Source organism: Octopus bimaculoides, chromosome 2 (genome assembly GCF_001194135.2).
Source record: "Octopus bimaculoides isolate UCB-OBI-ISO-001 chromosome 2, ASM119413v2, whole genome shotgun sequence".
Taxonomy (NCBI): Eukaryota; Metazoa; Mollusca; class Cephalopoda; order Octopoda; family Octopodidae; genus Octopus; species Octopus bimaculoides.
In genome coordinates this window covers 123,545,504-123,561,396 of record NC_068982.1, presented here as the reverse complement: position 1 = coordinate 123,561,396, position 15,893 = coordinate 123,545,504, and positions in this window count along the sequence as shown.

The window sequence follows — 15,893 nt, the reverse complement described above, 5'->3', positions numbered from 1 at the left end:
TTATGGATTTCTTTTTTTTAAAGAAGACTAAGAGAAAAAGATGTTTTATATGATACATTCTACCAGTGTTCCAAGTTTCAAAGTGTTTCGTTAATGAAAAATGTGGCCCCCGTTTTAAAAAAGATCCCAATGAGGTGTTATAATCACAACAGCAAGAAAGTATGTACATGATCACCTTCTTTTACGAAACTTCATTGACTTTCATATATTTATATTGATATACATATATATACGTGTGTTTGGGTGCGTGTGTGTATATACATCTCTATATATAAAGATGATGCGTAGTCTAGACGGCGTTTTTAGATTTCATTATTCTCTTTAACCCGGGCAACGCCGGGTATTTCTGCTAGTCCTTGATAAAAATGATGAAAACAGTGTCTTTGTACTTAGCTGAAATGCAAATCTAACAAAATTGTCCATATATGGGCTCCACTTTATGCATCTTGAATTGATGGCTTCCTATCAGATTGCATCAACACAATATGTTCTAATGGAGCTCTTTCTGATTTACATTCTATGAAGTCTGGTGTACCATATGATTCAGTTTGTTGTCTACACTCAATGACCCATTCATCAGATTTTATATAGAGATGTTTGTACTGCATAAGTGTGTTGTGTCCTTAAGCAAGGCACTTTATTTTTATTTTCCTCCAATCTATTCAGCTACCTGAAAATGAGAACCAGTTGAGTTGTGGTGTAGCCTTCTCTCTCTCTCTCTCTCTCTCTCTCTCTCTAGCTATCATAGCCTTGTTGTTTCATAAGGTCAAAGGTGGGAAGAGTGTCTATGTCTGCTTGCACCTGCAAAAACATTTAAAACAGTCAACAAAAGCAAGGTATATGCTATCAGGTGATACACACCTGCAAGTGACAGTTATGGGATTTTTGTTTTGGTATTTCTATCATAGTAAATTAAGTAAATAAATTTTGCCTTGACAAGAAACACTTCCACTTTTATATAAAAACATGATCTTTCTTTTGTGCAGTAAACTATGCAATGCATTATAAAATATCTTTTATCTTTTATTAATTTCACCCTTTAGACTGCAGCCATGCTGGGTGTCCCAGAATGGCTGCAGCATTTTAGTCAAATTAATCTGCCCCAGTACCTATTTTAATAAGTCTGGTACTTATTTGATTGGTCTCTTTTGCTGAACTGCTAAGTTACTGGGATATAAACTCAGCAATACTAGTTGTCAAGCAGTGGTGATAGGGCAAACACAGGAACACAGACACCCCTACACACACACACGTATACACAATAAGCTTCCACACAGTTTCCATCTACTAAATTAACTTATAAAGCATTAGTTGATTTGGGTGTATAATGAAAAAAAAAAAACTTGCCCAAGGTACTAGACAGTGGGACTGAACCTGAAACCACATGGTTGTAAAGCAAGCTTCTTAACCACTCGGCCATGCAGGAATAAAAGTTTGGAATGAAAGCAGAAAACTAGGTAAGCTGTATTATGTGCTAAAAGTAAAAGATAACTTAAAGATATTTCAAAAATATTTTTGAAAACATATCTGCATATTAAATATTTCAGCTATTTTTTAAAATACAGTTCCACTTGCATGTCTTTACTGAAGGCCTCCACCATTGATTTAGACAACCGCCCCCTGCCCTGCCACACCATTAGGTTATCTCTTTCATAAAATTTATTATGATCTGCCAGGTTGTCACAAACTTACACACATATGCACACACATACACACACACACACATGCTCTCCCATATACACATTACAAGAGGTAAAATACTTGAATATATATACCCCCATCCCAACATTTTATTTGTCAACATAGTATTCTATCAACACAGTTAGTTTTCTCTCTTGCTTTGTAGGTAACGTGTGTGTGTGTGTGTGTATGTCTGAGATCATCATTATCATCATCGTTTACTGTCCATTTTCCATGCTAGTGTTAGATGGACTGTTTGACAGGATCTGGTGAGCCACGGGGCTTAATCATATTCAGTGTCCACTTTGGCATGGTTTCTGCAGCTTGATTCCCTTCCTAATACCAATATACATAGATTATGTTAGTGCCACCTGACTAGCTCCTGTGCCAGTGGCATGTAAAAAGCACCATGTGAATGTGGTCGATGCCAGTGACACATAAAAAGCACCCACTACACTCTGGGAGTGGTTGGCATTAGGAAGGGTATCAAGCTGTAGAAACCTTGCCAAATCAGATTGGAGCCTGGTGCAGTCTCTTGGCTTGCCAGTTTTCAGTCAAACCATCGAACCCATGCCAGCATGGAAAGCAGGCATTAAACGATGATGATGATATATGTGTATATATATATATATATAAATTGATTTTTTGCATTTTTGCAAAGTTACACATTAGAAAGCTTTTTACTGGAAAGTCCGATTGGTTTTTATGGCCAAAAAACCACCATGTAATGGTGATTCTATCAAGTACCTGTTCTATGTCCAAAGGCATCCCTGTGTGACAAGAAACTGTGAAAAACTGTGATAAAATCGATTTTTATACACTTTTTTCTCCCTTAAATCTACAAAAACTTCTCACTGCTTCAGTGGATTGCGTACAAACTTTACAGATTGTTTACTCATCCTAAGGATAACATTAAAAGACTCTGATTTGCACAGAATTCATCTGTGTATGACCAACAATTGCACAAAACTGAATAGAAAATCAGTTTTTTGCCCTTAAATCCCTCATTTTTGACCAAACATGAGGGCTCAGCTTTTCAGTGACAACTTCTCGGGTGACTTCTCCAAGCAACTTCACACCGTTGGTGATGGCACAGCTCCCTCCGATGCAGTGGGAGAGATGGATGTCTCACGTAGACACACCTGTGTCCCAATAAACTACCAAAACCTGAATTGGCTGTGCAAAAGAGTCATATTAGCTCCCAAAAACACATTTGTTGCAAAACTCAATGAAGACCTACTGTGAAACCTTCATACCTATAAGTCTGTGGACATTGTTGTGGACCAAGAAGAGGCCATTAATTTTCCCACAGATTTCCTCAATTCCTTGGACCCCTCTGGACTACTGCATCATCAACTGCACCTCAAAATTGGAGCTCTGGCCATGCTGCTGAGGAACCTGGAGCCACCATATCTGTGCAATGGAATGTGGTTAGTGGTAAATAAATGTGCTGCCTCATGTTATTGAAGCAACAATTCTTACGGGTTGTGGCATCGGAGACGTCTTTATACCCAGGATACCTCTTACTCCATCAGATAAGCAATAACCCTATCCCTTGCATCAACTTCAGTTCCTTCTTCGACTTTGCTTTGCCATGTTCACCAACAAGTCCCAAAGCCAAACACTAACAATGACAGGCCTCCATTTAGGCCAACCATGCTTCTCACATGGCCAGTTGTACGTCGGATACAAAAAGATCCTTTTCATTTTTGTGTTCGCTCCAAAAGCCAAAATGGAAAATGTCATCTACCGTGAGGTGCTGTAGGCCATCCAACATGCCATAGCTACCCTGCCAAACTGGTTTATGGTGAGTGAGTACTATTGTTGCCATTCTTTCAAAATTACCTGTTTTATATATATTAAGAAAAAGGAGGTAATCAGAATTTTGGATAATGATTCATCTAGTGCTTTCATTTCGTTTCTGAGAATCCTCAGACATGATATCTTTGCAGAAATTTCATGCATTTTGTATCTATACTAGACTTACTACCCAGCCTTGCCCTGTAAAGTATTCACAGAATTGTTTGCCAGTTTGTTGAATGGAAATTCACAGTATTCATACATGTCTATATATTTAACCCAACTTCTGGCCTTACTTAATTGGAACAATCCAAACAATAGTAATCAATTTACATGAGTAGAAGCTTTTTTTTTTTTGACAATTTTTATCCTGAAAATCACCTGTTACTTTTGTTTTAAGGTGAAAGAGAGGTGAGCGTGAAAAATGTACAAACGTGTATATGAAATGGACATGTGTGTGTGTGTGTGAGAGAGAGAGAGAGGGAGACAGTGTGCCACTTACACATACATGAGAACACGTCCACTCACTCACACACACACTCTCTCTCTCTCACACACACATGCACATGTACATACAAAATAGATGTATGCATATATATTGATGTATGTACGTATACATGACAACACATCCCTTCACTCACTCTGTCACTCTTTTTCTCTCCCTCTTCTTCTATCTCTCTCTCTCTCTCTCTCTCTCTCTCTCTCTCTCTCTTTCACACACACGTCCATTTCATATACACATACATACATCTTTCACTTTACAGAAATTAACAAACTCCAGATGATGAAATCACATTCAGTTAAAAATATTTCTAAATGATTAAAATATTGTGTATGTCAAAAAGTCAACAGTTTTTTTTTTAAATTCTTAGAGAGCTCGAAGACAATGTGTGTGTATATGTCACAGATAGCGAACATGTGTTTGTGTTGATTGACATGCCAGGACATTCATTATATGTGTGTGTATTCTGTATGTGTGTATGTATGTTGATGTCATGGAAGCCATGGAAGTCATGGAAGCCATCAAGAAATAACTAACAAAAATTGTGTTTAATTGTTTAAATAGAGGTTCAAATGTCACAAAAATTTGTACTGCACTGCCCAATGATAAGTATGAAAATAAGTATGTAAAAAAATTAAGATAAAATATGATATTTCAGTTACACAGAAACACCCCTAGAGTTTTAGTATTATCAAGATGTGAGGTAGCTGGAAAAAATCTGAGGATGTGGCAGAGAATGTTCTTCTGGATTTTTCTTTCTTTCCTGTCCTTCTGTTTGTCTTCCTCTCTGTCTTTCTTTCTTTCCTTTTTTCACCCTCTAACCAAGCCTCCAAAATTTCACCACACACACACTCATACACATCATATATATATACACATATAGATTCCATATTCAACCTCTGATTTTTTCAACTACCTTGCATATATATAAAAGGTATAAAATTTCTGTAAAGATACCATTTCTGATGATTCTCTGAAATGAGATGGAAGCATTAAATAAATAATTATCCAAAATTCTGACTACCTCCGTTTTCTTAATATATAAAATCAGTACACTATTTTAAACAATTTATACATGCATGCATGCATACAATAATTAAAATAGTGTATAGATTTTATATATTAAGAAAAAGGAGGTAGCCAGAAAGCATGCACGCACACGCACACACATAATACATACATACATGCATACATACATTAGACAATCTGCTGAAGGCTGCAGACAAGATCTGTTGTTGGGAGCAGTCTCTGCCAGGTGGAGAGTGACCTGATGGTGGAGCAGTGAGGTAGATAAGGTCATAAAAGCAGAGATAGGTTTGGAAAAACTGGAGAAATGGAGGCAACAAAGAGCTATATCAGGTAGCTGAGTGGGAAGCTAGGCAACAGGTTTATCAAGCTAGAGTGAAGCAGAAAGGAAGAGGTTTGTCAACATCTTACAGCGTAAAGATCAGAGACTTGAGATGTTTCAGATTGCTAGACAGTTTGTTGGAGAGAATTGAGATGTAGTAGGAGAGAAGTGTGTGCATATGGATAATGGTATGCTTGCACTCAGTGATTCCAAAAAGAAAGAGGTGTGGAAGTGCTACTAAGAGAGGCTATTAAATGTGGAGAATGAATGGGAGAAAGGGGATCTCCCCTATGTGAACCCAACAGAGGGACCAACTATTCGTGCTGATAGCCATATGGTAGATAAGGCAATGAAGGATATGAAGACAAGGAAAGACCCTGGCCCATCGAAAATCACTGCTGGGATCCTTAAAATAACTGTCAGAGTAGGATATGGTCTAGTTAGGTGTATGGTTACTCAGGCTGTTCAGGATGGTGTCATCCCCAATGGCTGGTATAGCAGCATTATAGTCAGCTATTACAAATGTAAGGGAGATGCCTTAGATAGAAGTAATTACAGAGGCATCAAATTACTGAACCAGGTCATGAAAGTTACAGAAAGAATTATAACCCAGTTAATTAGGAGCAGAATCAGATTAGATGAAATACAGTTTGGCTTTGTGACAGGAAGAAGTACTACAAATGTTATCTTTATAGTCAGACAACTGCAGGAGAAATATTGGGACAAGAATAAACCATTGTACTTGACATTTATTGACTTAGAGAAAACCTTTGATAGAGTACCCCACTATGTGATATGGTGGGCTCTGAAGAAGGTATGGGTAGACAAGTGGCTTGTGAAAGTTGTACAAGTCATGTACAGAAGTTCTGTCAATAAGGTGAGAGTTCACCATGAGTATAGTGATGAATTTAGTGTATAGGTATGCATTCATCAAGTTTTGATATTCTGTCCCCTCCTGGGGGACATCATTGTCATCCAGGCTATAACCAAGGGATTCGAGATTGTCTCCCCTGGGACCTGTTATATGGCCGATGATCCTGCACCTATAGCAGATTCTGTTACAAAACTAGAAGAGAAATTCCAGGTGTGGAAGCAAAACCTGGAATCAAAGAGACTTACAATTAACTTAGCAAAGACTAAGATTCTAGTGAAGAAGAAAACACATGACATTTCCTCCATCAGGTAAATGGTTCTGCTCTATATGTAGGAAAGGTATAGGCAGGAATTCAATAAGGTGTACCCAGTGCAAGCTATGGACACACAAAAGGTGCAGTGGAATAATAGGAAGGTTATCAGTGAAGGTAGTGTTTGTTTGTGGAAGATGCATAGGAGCCATAAATCTACAAATACTCAGGAAATCAATCTTCTCAAATGCCCTAGAGGGTCATTAGAAGTAGTGAATAATTTCTGTTACTTAGGGGACCTAATTAGCTGTGGGGAAGATGCACAGAAAGTGTTATCACTAGAATAAAAATAGGATGGAGAAAATTTACAGAGCTCTTAATTCTGTTGGCAACCAAAGTCTCTCTCTCCAAGTGAAAGGAAGATTGTATGATGCATGTGTATGAACAGCAATGCTACGTGGTAGTGAGACATGGGCCCCGAATGCAGAAGACATGCAAAGGCACAAGAGGAATGAAACTAGTATGCTCTGCTGGATGTGCAATATCAATGTACATGCATGACAAGGTGCTAGTGTATTGAGAGAAAAGTTGGGCATAAGAAGAATTAGATGCAGTGTACAAGAGAGAAGACTGCACTGGTTTGGTCATGTGATGCATTTGGATGTAGACAGTTGCATACAGAAGTGCTGATCACTTAAAGTGGATGGAACTTGTGGAAGAGAGAGATCCAGGAAGACATGGGATGAAGTACTGAAGGCCAATCTCAAGACGCTGAGCCTTACAAAGATGGCAAAAGACCAAGATATCTGGTGTCTCATTGTACTCAAGAAGACCTGTCCACCACAACAGAATTGATACCAGTGCTGGTGCTACATACAAAGCACTTGTGCTGGCTCCACATTAAAAGCATTGGTGCTGGTGCCTCTTAAAAAGCACCCAGTACACTCTGTGGAGTGGTTGGCATTAGGAAGAGCATCCAATCATAGAAACCATACTAGAACAAACAATGGAGCCTGGTGCAGACCCTAACCTTACCAGTTCCAGTCAAACCATCCAACCCATGCCAGCATGGAAAACTGATGTTAAATGATGATGATGATGATGTGTGTATGTGTGTGTGAACTGGAAGTTTGATTAGAGTGTCAGATAAAACGCCTTTGTCTTACAGTATTCATTTTGACTCTTTGTCTTCTTAGCACTCAAATTTGCCTTTCACCCCTTGGGATCAATAAAGTACCTGTGAACAATTTGTTTTTTCTCCTCTCCCTCCTAATCTTTGTTTATCTTTTGCACACACACCCCTCCCCCCCTCTGAAATTAGCTTTAGATAGACTTGGCAGCTCTGCATGGTTAAAATGCTCAAGACACTGAATATTATAAGCAGTGCTATCTTAATACAGATGTTATGATTGCTACAACACCAAGATCCAGGAGGCCCATAGGGCCACAAATATTACTTAATGATATATCAATAAATAGGTGTGAGTATCCACTTCTTCAGCACAGCTTTCAAACTCAGGGATAATATACATAATGTTATAGGCTCTAAAGTATTGTATTTGATGGCATACGACAAGCCCCTTTTTTAAAAGATTTGTCTTAAAAGTCATCCCAGGTCCAATATGCAAAATTGGGGGCCATATAACATATAACATGCTTTAATGCACAAAAACATTTTTCTCCTTGAAAATGTGCAGCTGAAATTGTGGCATGTCTAATATGCTTGTTTGTATGTTATGCTATCAAATACAGTAATAAGTATTTCATTTCCCATTTATGTAGCTTTGCTTTCATTTCTTTTTTTTTTAAGTATTATGTTTCAATTTCAATGAAACAGAATACTATACACTCTGTTTGTGAAACAATGTGTCATGTACAAGTTTCAAATAATACATGTGCAGGCTTCAGGCACAGGTATGGCTGTGTGTTAAGAAGTTGGCTTTTCAACCGCATGATTCTGGGGTCAGTCCTATTGCTTGGCAATGACTTGTGTGTGGATTTCGTAGAGGGAAACTGAAAAGTCCAATGTATGTATGTACACAAGGATGTATGAATGTATGCATGCATCCATAAGTGTCTATATGCTTGTGTGCATGTGTGATTGTATTGCCTTGTCTTGACATCACATAAAAGTTGTAAATGATTGTTACTGTCATAAAGTATTGTTTCTAGAATAAGAATAGGGTGGAGGAAGTTCAGAGAGCCATTACCTCTGTTGGCAACAAAAGGACACTCTCCCAGAGTGAAGGGTAGACTGTACGATGCTTGCATGTGAATGGCTATACTCCATCGTAGTGAGACATGGGCTCAGAATGCAGAAGACATGAGCAGACCAGAGAGAAATGGAGGCAGTATGCACCATTGGATGTGCAACATCAGCACGCATGTATGACAAAGTGCAAATGTATTGAGAGAAAAGTTGGACATAAGAGGAATCAAATGTGGCATGCAAGACAGAAGACTGTGTTGGTTTAGACATGTGATGCATATGAATGAGGACAGCTGCATAAAGAAGTGCCTGTCACTGAAAGTGGATGGTACCTGCAGAAGAGGGAGACCCAGGAAGATGTGAGATGAAGTGGTAAGGACTGATCTCAGGAAGTTAGGCCTCACAGAGGAAATGACAATGGACCAAGATGTCTGGTGCTATGAGGTTCTTGAGAAAACCTGCCCATGTCAGCAAAACTGAGTTCTAGAAATGCTGTGTGCCCCAGCTACACATATCTCATACACCCTATCACGACAAACCAAACTATGTCTCTACATCTCTTCTCTTCTTCGCATTTCCACTTCATGCACTAGGCTCATCTCCCATTCCCCAACCCTGTCCTCTTGGCTCTGTCTCACTGTATCATACCATTGCTATCTGCTAGCCCCACCCCCCGACCTGTGTGTTCCACCCACACGTAACAAGAAAACTGTTCACACACCCTACCCCAACAAACCAATCTACATCTCTACATCTCTCTTCTTCCTCACATTTCCCTCTTCATACATTATGCCTACCTCTCACTCCCCAATCCTGTCCTCACGGCCTTGTTTCTCTGTATCAATGCTATCCAGCAGTCCCCCCACTTCTTGCCACTATATATACCCAGGTTTTCACCACTCACTTTCCCACTCTTCTGCACTTTCTAATTCCACTCCTTTCACAATATCCTGCCACTTATGTTATGACCTTCAAACCACAAGGGTATGCTCTAGCACTTGCCACCACTATATCTCTCTCTTCCTTTACTCAACCATCTCATTTATTCTCTGATCCCTATCCATTGTATGTCTGGCACTTTGCCACCATCTCTATCCTGCTGTCTCCTACTCTCTCTCCTCCTGCACTTCCCTCAGGTTGGGTAACCATGTATCTCTTTGTAGCAGCACACCTGTTTCTGTCTTCATTCTTGAGCTCTCTCTCTCTCTCTCTCTCTCTCTCTCTCTCTCTCTCTCTCTCTGGCTGGGTAACTTTGTACCTCTTCTACACCTGTTTCTTTCTCTCTGTCTCACTATAACCTTTCATCATCTGACACGAGATCACCTCTTCCAATGCTCCCTCTCCTCACAAATGATTTTTGCCTTGCAAGTTACTTGGTGACCTGTCAGTGCAGGTGCCACTTAAAAAAAGCATCCAGTCCACACAGTAAAGTGGTTGGTGTTTGGAAGGGCATCCAGCTGTAAAAATCTTGCCAAAACTCACCTCGCCTGTGTCTGTGCCACATAAAAAGCACTAAGTCCTCTCTGCTGAGTGGTTGGTGTTAGGAAGGGCATCCAGCTGTAAAAATCCTGCCAAAACAGTTACAGAAGTCTGTTGCAGGCATCTGCCTGGTCAGCTCCTGGCAAACCGTCCCACCTATGCCAGCATGGAAGGCAGACGTTAAACAATGATGATGATGATGATGATGATACAAACAGTATCATTCATTTCCAATATACTGCCAGAACTTGCCTGACTGCAAGGAAATACTACATTGTTTGGAACCAGGTGAGGGTTTGTGACAGGAAGAGCATCCAGCCATAGAAAGATCTGCTTCAATAAATTCTATACAACCTGTGCAAGCATGAAAAAACCAGCTTTAAAATGATGACACTGTTGTTGTTGTGGTCGAGGATCATCATCAGCATTGTGGTGGTGGCGGTGGCGGTGGCAGCAGTGGTGGTGGTGGTGATGATGATAATGACTTCCTTCAGCAAATGATTAACATTTAAACTAAACATAAAATCTGATGCAAGATAGAATGTTTCTTTCACAATCTCTATTAAAAATACTGGATATATTTTTTTTTCTTCTTCTCATTTTTACTCTTTTTATCCACAAAGGAGTGACTTCCAATCTTGGATTTGCTATAATTCTCGACATTGTCTACAGTCTTTTGATAGGTAATCCGTAATTGGATCTTCCATTTATCTTTTGGTGTTCTTTATAATAAACGCATTATGTACTTACCTTTCCTGTCTACTTTCTCTATTGCTTTGATAGAATGTTTTTGTTTCATAGTTGTTCTTGACAACCTGTCTTCCTTTTCCATATCTACATTCAATCTTTCATCCTATCCCTTGTCAACCAAAGACACCGGGTACTTCCTTATTAATAATCTAATGCAGCTTTTATTGATCGTCTTTGTTTAATGATACTATGTTATTGCATCAGCAATACTACTTGATGTTAAATCTGCTGCTACCAGAACTACTCAACCACTTGAATTAGATTTTATTATAATTTGGATATTTATTTCACTAGAGACAATGAAGACAATGTTGTTCTCACCAGCATCATTGTCATCACCACCATTATCCTCATCGTCATCATCACCATCAGTCATTGTCACCACTGTCGTCATCATTATTATCATTACCATTGGCAGCATTGACTGTGGCTTATTGTCATCATTATCATTGTCATTGCTGTCATCATCATCATTGACATCATCGTCTTCATCATCATCACTATAACCATCATCATACTTGTTGTCATCATTGTTTCTGCTGCTGCCATCATTGTCATTGTTATCATTATCACCACCGCCACCACCATCATCATCATCATCACATCATCATCATCAATTCAATTCAATATCCAGTTTCCAATGCTGGCATGTATTGAACAGCATTTCAGTGCAGCAGATTACAAGTCCTCTTAATCTTACATCGTAAAGATACAAAAGACAGAGAAAATCAACTATAAACAACCTACTAGGCTGACTAAATAAACTACATCCCTTATATAAAATGCATTTTGTGTCTAGTAAAAAGAAATAATTTTTTTTAGTAAGGGTTTATGTAATTCAATGCTGCTCTTGTTTTATTTTTTATCTTTAACCAGAGATAGAAGGGTAGTGCCTATGACCCTCTCAGAGTCTATGGGACTGGTAGGGAAAAGGGAGAAAGATGTCCTCAGATGGGAAACCTGTCTCAAATGCTTTCAAATTAGTGAATTCCATTAAAGGCACTCCAAGACCAAGGATATCTGACCCAAATGTTTTCAAAAAAGCAGATTCTATCAAAGACACAAATATTTGTTTTAAACCAGGAAATGAATCAAGTCAAGCACCCAAAGAGAGGAATGGTCCCTTAGATTATGGGACAAAGAGTTTCTGTCTGTAAAAATTTTATTCACAAGGTTTTGGAAATCTGAAGCTGTGGTAGATGAGAATTGCCCAAGGTGTCACCCTGTGGGATCAAACCCCTAGCCATGTAGTTAGTTGCATAACCCCAAACCATATAGTTGCACTGAGAACTTTTCCATACAGCCATACCCGCACATCATCATCATCATTTAATGTTCAATTTTCCATGCTTGTACGGATCAGATGAAATTTGTTGAAGCAGATTTTCTATGGCTGGAAGTCCTTGTTACCAATGCTTACCTGTTTCCAGATAAGGTAAAATTTTCTTATGGTGAGACATGTCTTTCACACATGATTAGAAACTGACAACAATGCTTGTATGATGGGGATACTCGTTTACAACCATCACATGATTTTAAGACAGGTACATACGTACACACACACGTACATATACATATAAATATACTACAGGCTTTATCTGGTTTCCATCTACCAAATCCACTCACAAGGCTTTAACTGGCCCAAGTCTATAGTAGAAGATACTTTGTCAAAGTACCAAGCAGTAAGACTAAACTGAACCCAAGACCACATGGTCGGGAAACAAGCTTCTTCACCACGCAGCCATAACTGTGCAGTTGATTAAATTTCTATGATTAAATGTCAATTTCCTGCTTGTGAATATTTTAAGGTGGCAAACTAACAGAATCGTTAGACTGTTAGCTAAATGCTTCTATCTTTTTCTTTTCTTTTACTTTGTTTGATCCATTGGACTTTGGCCATGCTGGGGCACAGTCTTGATGGGTTTAGCTGAACACATCAACCCAAGACTTATGATTTTTTAAGCCTACTACTTACTCTATTGATCTGTTTTTGCTGAACCACTTACTTTCAAGGACATAAAACAAACCAATACTGGTTGTCAAGCAGTAGCAAGGTGCAAACACAAGCGCACACACATATATATATACAACAGGCTTCTTTCAGTTTCCATCTACCAAATCCACTCACAAGTTTTGGCCAACCTGAAGCTATAGTAGAAAACACCTAAGATGCCACACAGTGGGACTGAACCAAGAACTATCTGGTTGGCAAGCAAACATCTTACCACGCAGCCATGTCTGTGCCTACTTCAAAACATTTGTTCTGACTTTCTACACTCAAAGTTCAAATCCTGCCAAGATCAACTTTGCCTTGGCTCTCTTTTTGGAGTTAATAAAAATGTTCCAATCCAAAATGGTAGATTGGTAGAGCTATAAGAGGGTTAGGTAAGATGATTTGTGATATTCATTCTGGTGTTTTGCATTCTGACTGAAATACCTGTGAATGACACTGGTGTCAAATTGTGTTGGTCCAAGCTGGCAGCTTCTTCTTTGCATAAAGTTCAATGACATAGGAGAGGGAATATTTATCTACATAGGAAATTACCAGTCTCTCTGAAATAAAAACCTTGCATATGTGAAACTTTCAATATTAGTTACAGTTAGACTAGTTAACAGGGTTTTGATTAACTGACTAGACAAAGAGAATATTGTTCAAATAAAAATTGTCTCATTCCCTTTCAGTACAACTGGTGCAGCTGGTTTTCTTAGTAGGTGTTGACTAGTTGGCTAAATAATATGAGCATTATACAGTTAACAACAATGTCACATTTGCATTCAGAATGTTCACAGGCTTCAATCAATAAGCTTTAGAATAATTTTCACAAACAGGAAAATGTGTGTGTAAGGTCAGAAAGGATCATGAACATTAAAAGATAATATACATATGTATCATCATCATTTTCATCCAGCATAGGCATAAACAAAAAGAGTAGAATACATTTAAAAAATGTTAAATAAATATTTCCTTTTCAAGCTATGCCAGGCTTATGAGGGCCGGTTTCCCAATTTCAATGGTGTATACATTCCTCACCTGAACTGGACGCTAGTCTGTCACAGGATTACTCATTTTTGCCAGCTGAGTGGACTGGAGCAATGTGAAATGAAGTGTCTTGCTGAAAAACACGGTCACCTGGTCCAGGAATCAAAATCACAATCTTACGATCATGAGTCCAACACTCTAACCACTAAGCCACATGCCTCCAGAATACATTTACGACCTAGGTAATTTGCATAAATTAAACAAGTTGGAGGGGTTAGTACAGTTATTGTGCTGATGATCCTTATTGAGGCAGAAACACATATCCACAACTGTCTTCTTATGTCCAAGCAATAAGCTTGTCCTTTTACTTCAGTGGCATATCAACTTTGGAGAAATCTTTATTCTAGAGATTATCTCCCTTTCTCATGTCAAGCTGTTCTCAATTGCCCTAATTGTAGCACATCCTACAGAGGCAAACACATCCAATAGATGCAGAGATGATTTCAATAAATCAAGAATTCATGTTGTATGGCATTTAATATAGCTGTATTTGTCTATGTTACTATTATACATACCACTGGCTACTCAAAGTTTCTTCTAACTTATTTTTGTTTAATATATATGATGAGTACTACCCTTTTTACAAAAGGTAAAATAAATGCATACACACACACACACACACAAGGCTTCTTTCAGTTTCCATTGACCAAATTCACTCACAGGGCTTTAGTTGGCCTGGGGTTATAGTACAAGACAATACCTAAGATGCTGCACAGTGGGACTGAACCTGAGAACATGTGGTTGGGAAGCAAACTTCTTACCCCACAGCCACACCTGCACCTATCATTCCATACTTGCATCTGTACCTCTAAGTCATTATAAAAGAAAAAAAAAATGGATAGATGGATGGATGGATAGATAGATAGGTAGACAGATATTAATGTGGTCTAACTTCCATATGATATTAAATTTAAAGTCATAGCCACTCAAAACATTTCTAGGTATGATAAAAAAAACTGTGAAAAATATTTTTTAAAACATCATATTTTTAAAGACATCTCAAAGCTGTGAAGCTTGAAGTAAAGTAGACATCTTTGAAGATGATGAAACTCAAAGGTGAAAATTGGAACATCGTTTACTAAAATGATTATAGATTATACAAATGATTATACTGATTATACATTGCTTTCCATTGTTGCATCATCAGTTTTTAGAGATGTTTATTGCATTATGTATGACACCACAATCTGTAATCAAGCAATATTTATTTTTTATTTTCATCATCATCATTATCATTTAATGTCCGTTTTCCATGCTGGCATGATTAGACAATTTGACTGAAAATGGTAAATCAGAGAGCTGTTCCAGGCTCCAGTCTGTTTTAACTTGGTTTCTATAGCCTAACACCAACCATATGGTGGCATATTACAAAAATGTGCAAGAAATTTCACTGCCTTCAATCTTTTCTTGTGGTGCTACTAAATAATCGTGAGATTGAGTTAAAGCCACTGGCATTGTAGTTAACTGTTGAATTACAACTAATTAGATTGCTGAAATTTGTGAATGAAAAGCAATTACAAGTAGAAGTTTGCATAATTATTCTTTAAGTAGTGGCAGCTAAAATGTGTTTCACTATGGTGTGCCAAAGAGCCATGGCTATACCCTTCCTAGCTAAAATGTGTTTCACTATGGCATGCCAAAGAGCCATGGCTATACTCTTCCTATTAGCCCCTCTGATAGGTGCCAGGATTGGGTCTCTTTCCTAAGAATGCTACTCAAGTTACAGGAACTGAACTTAGAAGTACTCTGTCATCCACCATTTGCAAGGATAAAACTTACTTCAAATCTGAAGAAGATGCAAAAACAGCCTTTCGTGATTTCATCACCTCTTGCTCTCCAGAATTCTTTGCTGCTGACATAAATAAGCTACCAATAAAATGGTAAAATTGTGTTGATAATTTAGGTGCATACTTTGATTATCTGCATTGCTTTTTGTTGAGATAAAGTAAAATAAACTTTCA